This window comes from Arachis ipaensis, chromosome B05 (assembly GCF_000816755.2).
Source record: "Arachis ipaensis cultivar K30076 chromosome B05, Araip1.1, whole genome shotgun sequence".
Taxonomy (NCBI): domain Eukaryota; kingdom Viridiplantae; phylum Streptophyta; class Magnoliopsida; order Fabales; family Fabaceae; genus Arachis; species Arachis ipaensis.
In genome coordinates, this window is record NC_029789.2 from 35,505,183 (window position 1) to 35,513,859 (window position 8,677).

An 8,677-nucleotide genomic window follows, 5' to 3' on the forward strand; every position below is an offset into this window, starting at 1 on the left:
GTTGAAGCTGGTTTTTGTTTAAGTAAAGGAAACGGCTTTGAAAAGAGTAATTGATTACGTGACTCGATTTGGCTTAGATCCTATTTTGTTACTCAAATCAGGAAGCCAAGGTTTTAATGATTTTAAGTGAATTTTCGGAAATGAGTTATGTTAATCTCCCATAAAGACTTGAGACTCTGCCGAGGACTCTTTGTTATAAAATCCCGTTGTTGGATGGATGATTTTGAATATTTCAAAATAAATCTTTAACTTGCCATGGTTATGGAAGTTTTAGAAAGAGGATGCCGGGAGTGGCATTGTTTTAAGAAGGGAGAACTTACCTCGAGTAAAAGTGGCTTATGAGCATGAGATGATTTGAGAAATGAGATCTTTAAAGCCAAGGCTGAAAAGAGTTAAAATTGATTTCAAAGTGAAATGAATTGACAACAAGTGATTTATGGCTTAAATGCCGATTTTATGAATTTAATGATGTTAAATGGTGGAAGTGCTGTTTTGTTATGGGCCGGAATGGCTGTGTATGATTATGAATATTGGCTGGTTCTGGATTGAACCGTGAGCCAGAATGGCTGTGTATGATTATGAATATTGGCTGGTTCTGGATTGAACCGTGAGCCGGATGGCTGAGATGGATGTTGATCCATGGCTGAGAATGAATGAATATATGCTATTGAATGAAATTGTGAATGTTGCACTTCCACTATCTGAGATACGAGTTTCCCTGGGTAGTAGCAGTGGCTAACCACCATGTGCTCCAGGTTGAGACTTGATACTCTGTTGACTCTATGTCGTAAGGGTTGCCGGGTACTGTGAAAGCCCCGGATGAGCTCGCCCCCGTGAATATACACCAGTGAGGGTGCTGGATATGGATCATGATTATGATCACAATTATGTTGAGTATAACTCGAGTTGGGGATGCACAACAGAGGGACAGTCCAATGGTTAGCTACCAGGACTTGTCGGGTTGGCTCTATAATCGATAGATAATATCATCAGCCACTAGGACAGGCATGCATCATATGCATCTATGTGACATTGTTTGGGTGTGAATATTGTACTTGGTTTGCCTTTGTGATTACTTGTGATTAACTGCTATTTGCTCTACTTGCTGTAACTGTTTGTTTGTGCTTGAACTTCCTATCTGTGTTTGTGACTGGGACTCTATTGGATTGTGGTGATTGGTTGATGGTTGGATTGTTTGGGCCTAGGGCCGTGGTTGAAATGAGATGGACCGATTGTTGGTTCGATTTTGTGTGTTTCTGGTTTGGAAAAATATGAAAGGCTATTTTGGTTCAGCATAGATAAACCTTTTTGAAAGGCTTTTGAGTTTTTGAGAACTGAACGGTTCTTCTTTCAGAAAAGATTTCCGACTTTACTTTTATTGTAAATCGTTATTTTTGAAAAGAGGCATAAGACGGTTATTAATCACTAGTACGGTTTATCTTCAACGTATCCTATTACAGTAATTCCCAAAAATCCTTTACTGAGAACCCTTTCGAGGATGATGTTCTCACCCCCTACATTTTTCCCCTTTCAGGATATGGGCACTGAAGTCACGAAGAGTTTATTTAGTTGTTGTTGAGATGCTCTGTATTGTTTTAGTTATGGTTTGTTGTACCCTCGCCTTTATCTTGATATATTCTGTAAGAGGGATAGGAATTGTATTGGATAATGCTTGTAATATTATCTATGTACATAAGTGTATATATGTATGTACTCTTTGCGAGTTGTTGTAAGTGTATTGAATGTATGGATGTACGTTGTATAGCAAAAGTATTTTTGGGAGCGGTACTGCAGTTTAAAGTTTTAAACAGGCTCATATTTTAGTAATAAATAGTATAAAAGTCGTCGTAATGTCCGAGTTATCAGAGTCGCGCAGCCGGAAGCGTGAGCTTTGGTAGTTACGGTGTTACAACTAGTATTAAGCCGACCAAACTTAATACTAAGAAATATGCAATGATAGGCTAACAGCATTACTCAATAGACATTCATGTGTATAAAACTCTAACTCTCGTCATCAGGACAAGACCGATAATATGACAAACGCTCAGAGTATGCAAATGAAGCATAGTCAGTCCATTCCTCAGGCTCTACAGGAAAGACTGCTCTGATACCATAATGTAACACCCTAACTATCAAAATGTCACGCTTCCGGCTGTGCCACTCTAGTAGCTCGGGTATTACGGCGACTCTTAAAATATTTAATACTAAAATATGAGCCTGTTTAAAACGAAACATAAATCCATACTTACAACTATATACATACACATACATAGTATTAACTTACAAGCTTTACATAACACAAATCCTATCCCTCTTATAAATTGTGAAAGATAAAGGCGAGGGAATAGTAAATAATAACTAAAGCAATATAAAACATCACGACAGCAATAACTAGGTAAATTCATGACTTCTGCATCCATATCCTGAAAGGGGAAATCTGTAGGGGGGTGAGAACATCATCCTCGAAAGGGTTCTTAGTAGAGGGTTTTAAGAATTGTTATAAGAAGAAATTTTAACAAAAACTGTTTTAAAAGCTCAGTAGTCATCGTTGTCTTATGAATTATTCAAACATCGACGTGTAATTAAATCCAAAATTCCAACACCCATATCTTAATTTCGTAAAAGTTCCATTCTTTATAAATAGACATAATATTCAATGTAAATACCAAGGGATCAATCAACCCAAACTCACCCATCACAGCCTCCGGCCCAATATACAATTAGATCTCGGCCTCCAGCCCAACAAAACTCATCACCACCATCATCAACCCACCACCAATACTTAAAACAGAAATCAGTCACAAGCACAAACAAATACAAGGCAAACACACTTAAAAAGCAGTTACAGCAAATATCATGGATACTAGTTAAGTAGAACTTATCAGGTAGGCAAACCAAAACAATTTAAGCATAGCCAAACAATGGCAAACAAATGCAGTATGATGCATGCCTGTCCTACTGGCCATGAGCTCACGTGTCGGTTACTTTGCCAGAGCCCGACATATCCGGTAGCTAACCCGGATATCGTTCTCTTGAAAACCGGTGGGTGGTACACCACCACGAATCCCACCTGGTGGGCGGTACACCACCACGAACCCCACCATTGCGAGCGGTACACCACCACGAACATCGCAAGATCTTCAATTGGAAAACAACACACACATGTGGGCGGTAAACCACCACGAACCCCACAAAGCATTCACTTTTAAAAACATGTGGGCGGTAAACCACCACGAATCCCACACAACATTCTCTTTAAAAATATATGGACGGTACACCACCACGAACCCCACATACATCTTGACACTGGGAAAATGGTAAACCACCACGAACCTTGCCAGGTCAAAGCTCAAAACAATTTCATTTTTAAACCTCTTTCTTAACATTTCACCAAGCTTTTATCAGCAAGTAATACAACAGTACATTCTCAAAAATATTTGATAATAATATAGGAATCTTTTCTTAAGATCCATACCCAAGGTAGTTACCAATCTAACACCGGTAGCCTAATTTCAATTCTATTTTTAAAATACCAAATAAATTCGGAATTGCACAAACTTTATGTCCAGGCAACCGTCTCGGATTAAGCTTTCTAATAAACTAAAATCGTAATTTTTTGATCAATCTAGCCTCGGGAATAGAAGAAAAACCGTGCCTTCTCTGCAGTACTTAAAAACCAGAAAAACAACAGTAGTGTGTTATATTCAATATTCCATATAAAATTCAAATTAATTCCAACCACCTTCAAAATTAATATGGTTAAATTTAACTTATCCAAGTTTCTTTCTCAATTGATTCCAGGTCAACATCATTTTTAATGAAAAAGTTACATAATTTGAAAGTTAGATAGAAATAATTCAAAATCTGTTTTAGAAATCAAGCAGCTTAGTATCTTTCAACTTGTATAACTTTTATTACAAAACTTCAATTAGACTAAAGTTTGGTTTGAAAACTCCTAACTTATCTAAAAACAAGTGTGTTTTGGTTGCAACCAATTGCTATTCAATTCTAAGAGTTACAAGTATTGGAAGTTGATGCATAACTTGTCGAAAACTGATTCTTTCAGGCTTTGATCACCAGTTTTCAAAAATTCACAACTCCCAATCCTTAACTCCTAAAATTCTGAAATTTTAGAGCAATAAACCAAGTTAATCAAATTTTAAAACAAAATTAGTTTCACTCCAAAAGTCAGCTCGTAAGAATCTCAGCAAGACAAACAAGTTGCTGCCCTGTTTGAACTTCTCTGCTGTAGGACAGATTTATCAACTTAATTTTAAAAATTCGCCATAAATTGTACATTTAACAAAAATACCTCAAATATTCCAGTCCAATTTTCTATATTTCCAAGTTTAATCCAAACTTAGTCCCACATAATTCCGATCATCATAGAATTAATTATAGCTTTTCAAAGTTTCTGTCTTCGTTTAAAAGTAATGCAGAAAATCAAATTTCATAATTCAACTTTGAAAAATCATAACTAATTCTCTAGTTAATACGAAACCTTTAAAATTGAATATTGATAACTATACTTGTTGTAGTTTACTTCGCTTTTACTCTCATATAATTCCAATCACTATTAAGATGCCGGTTCACTTTCAAAGTTGCCGTTTTATTTCAAAACTTCATATTTTCAACAAGTAGTTTAGTATTTCAAAATTCAACCCCTTTTATACTTCTCAAAATCAATTCCAAATAAACTACCAACCAAAATTCATCGCCATCACAATACATCAATAACCAGCTCAACAACAACAATCCAATATAATCAATCAATATCATTAATCAACAATTCAACCAATTTCCATATAATCAATTAAGATCCACAATCTCCAGCCACCTCAATCACCTCAATCAAGCAAACAATTTCGTTATACAAAATAATTCAATTCAATCCATAATATTTACGTAATCATAGAGTAAATATATTTTTTGCTTTAATATCAATTTATAACAACTCTTGAAAGAAAAATAAGTTTAAGAAAAACTCCCCTACCTCGATTGCGATTTATCCACACGACAGAAACTCTTTTTCTCACAGCCCGTAACAACACAGCCTCAACCACAGTTTCTTACTACTTCCACAACAATAGCCACAACTTTAAATGCGATACAAAATAACCAAAACTCACCCCTAAAGCAATAACACCAAAAATTCCTCAATAACGTAGAGCAGAAAAGCGACTAAACCAGTTTTTGGAGTAAAGCAACTTATTGGAATCGAGGCTAAGTGGGGGAACAAAACTACAGTGGCTCCAACGAGCTCCAACAGCGATCAGAACTCCGATGACGGTGGCTGTAACGACATGCAACGACAATAAAGTTCCCGAAATCTCAAAAGGATGCCGGAAGCGTTTCCGACAATGGCAGCAGCGTATCTCGGCGGTGAAGGCTCGGCCATCCATTACCCGCGGCGGCGACGGAGCGTACGACGGCGACTAGGCAGATCGACGGTGAGGGAAACCAACCCAGTCTCGGATCTCTCTCTCTCTCACGCATCTCTCCTCTGCGACGGCGCAGTTGGCAGCGACAAGGACGAACGGCGGTGCGAGTAGCAGTACGCCATGGCGGCGGCGAGCTTCTCCTTCCCTAGCGCCTTCCCTCTCTCTCGGGTCTCCCTTCCCCGTTTCTCTCTTTCTTTCTTCTTTTCTTTCTTTCATTTCACAGGACCGTGCGTGTGTGTTGGTGAGGAAGAGAATGAGCTGAGTGTTGTTTAGTTAGGGTGAGGGTTTGGGTAGTTTTAGGAAATTTTAATAAAATATGGATAATAATGTAACTTTATAAGATAAAGAAAAGATAGAATAATAATTAAGAAAACTAATTTAAATATAAAATATTTATCTTTGAAAATACCTTTTTAATTACTAATTTGTAATTTATTTTTAGTTAAATAATAATTTAATAAAAATTGGAGATAAGTAAATTAATTCTCCTTTATTTACAAAATTGAAATTACTCAACTTATATCTAAATATCTCTAAAAATATCATCTTAAATAAATATAATAGATCATAAATAATTTATTAATAACTTTTCAAAATTCGGGGTCTTACACTTAGTGAACCTATACTTGGAACAGCTTGGTCATTCATACTGTCCAGGAAAACTTTTAAGTTTTGATACAAAATGTTTTGGGTTTTAAAGAATAAACGAATTTCTCTTTTAAAAAGGATTTCGGATTTTTGAAAATGTAAACCTTTGGTTTTTGAAACGATACATAAGGCGAACAATGTACTCTGAAAACAGATTTAATTTACGTATCTTATTATAATAATTCTGTAACCTTATAGTGAGAACCCTTTTGAGGACGATGTTCTCATTCCCCTACAGGTGTTTCTTTTTCAGGATATCGGCGAAAAAGTCTCGAAGAGTTTATTTTCTTTTCCGGTTACATGATGTTTTGTATTGTTTTAGGTATTATGTTTTCCCTTGCCTTTATCTTTATACATTTTGTAAGAGGGATAGGAATTTGTGATATGTATGTTTGTAAGTTATATATATATATAATTCTAAAGTATTGTATCCATCCATCTCGTTCGTATTTTTTGATACCCGTATAACCATCAAAGGGTGTTGAAGTGACTAGTTCTGGGAAATTAAGTGGTGTTGAGGACAAAGATTATGTATATATAAATATATGTTTTCACGAAAAAGTGTTTTTGAAAGGATATACGGTTTTCGGTTTCAAACAGGCTTCTATCTTAGTATTAAATATATTAAAAGTTGTCATAATATCTGAACCATCAGAGTGGCACAGCCGGAAGTGTGACATTCTAGTAGCAAGGATGTTACACATAAGGATAAAAATAATCATCTGCATACCTAATGAATTGAACATCCAACATATTTTAATTATACATAACTAAACCTAATCCAATCAAAATAATCATCCACATAAGAATTAAATAACCATCCGCATATCTACTAAAATGACCATCCTAAATTTGCCATTGAAGTAGAAGAAGAAGGAGATGAATAAACAGAAGAAGCAACCATGATCAAACTCCCTTAGTCGCGTACGTCCCTGTATATTGATCAGATCTGTCGTGGATGGTGACGCTGGGACGGTGAATGCAGTGAGCTGAGGAAGAGGCTGCACAACCGGCGGTGGGTGGGCAGCGTGAAGGTGGCTGTCCAGGGCTAGTGTGACGCGATCATTCATTCGCGGAGAGGCTGGGAGGCGGCGGGTGGGCAGCACGAAGGAGGCTGTCTGGAGCTGGTGCGGTGCGATTGGACATCAGCAAACAGGCTGGGCGGCGTTGGCTGAAGGCTAGGAGGCAACGATTGGAGTCTAGATAGTGTCGGACCAGAGAGTAGGGAAGTGAAGCGGCGGCTAAATTAGTCTGCAGACCGGAGTTCGCAAATATAGAAGGGAGGTTAGCGTGATATTAGGTATAATTGCACTGTTTGTGATTTGGTTTAATTTAAAATCTTTATTTTTTAAATTTTAAAATATGAAATTATTAATAATTAATTAATCATTTGATTTATGATTTTAATTTTTCTTCACTCTATTATTCACATTGTTTATTACTCATTGTGTCCTTATACTTTTTTTTTATTTTTATGATATCTTCTATCTGAAATATATTTATTATGTCCTACGAAAAAATATAAAAAATACTAAAATGATCGTATAAGTTACAAATATAATCGTAATCATCAAATTAAATTACAAATTCTATTTACATAATCTTAAAGAAATTTAAATTCATCAAACTTTGAATTTGTCAAATCCAACAATCTATCTCAAATTTTGTGTATGTTTCGGAGGTGTGGGACAATACTGCTCAAACCGTACCGTCGATACCGAAATAATTATCATAAGGTATTATCCATGCATGTCCTTAAATTTAGTCAACTATTAAAAATTATGCACCCATTCATAAGATCGGATCAAGTTGGATCGACTCAAATTGTCATCTCTACAGTAATATCATAAGGTATTATCCATACATATCCTTAAATTTAGTCTAACTATTAAAATTTCACATCCATTCATAAGATCAAATTAAGTTGGGTCGGCTCAAATTGCCATTTCTGCCGTAACACATATTTTAAAGAGTATTATAAAAAGAAATATTTTACAAAATTATTAAAAAGATTTTTTATAATGTTTTAAATACATTAAAAATTTCAAAATTTAATTTTATTGGGATTATATAAGTCAACAAATAGGTTACATAATAATTAATCTCTTTTATTATTTTAATTTAGTCAATATGTGACCAATATCTCCAATACTAGTTTTAATTTTAATTTCATTTTGAATCGTACAAAAATATTTGTGGGTTTAAATAGTGATTTAAAATTAAAATAAAATCTGCTCTTCCAATATTTAGTCTTGATTTATTTAGAATTTTATATCATTTTTAATTATTTCATTAACATAATTATATGAGTGGCAAAATTTTATTGGTTCTCCATTAAGGTGATACTGTATCTCTAAGATGATATATATTAACTCCAATAAAAATTTTAATTCTAAATCAATTTACTTTTTGAAAATATCAAAAGTGATACTTTAAAAACACACCATTAGAAATGTTCATTATAACATTATTAATAAAAAAGTGTTAAATTTTTTATTTTAATATATATAAAATAAATATTAAAAATATAAACTTTGTATTATTTACATAAAATAAATAAATAAATAAATAAAAAATATATGTGTTTT

General features: G+C 34.6%; 1 long non-coding RNA gene across 1 annotated transcript; it reads right to left on the bottom strand.

The window, feature by feature from the left end:
- On the bottom strand, positions 1,407–6,515 carry LOC110262819. Its single transcript, XR_002347823.1, has 3 exons — positions 6,233–6,515; positions 3,373–3,378; positions 1,407–1,425 (listed from the first exon to the last, which is right to left on the bottom strand). It is a non-coding gene; the product is annotated as an uncharacterized LOC110262819 (long non-coding RNA).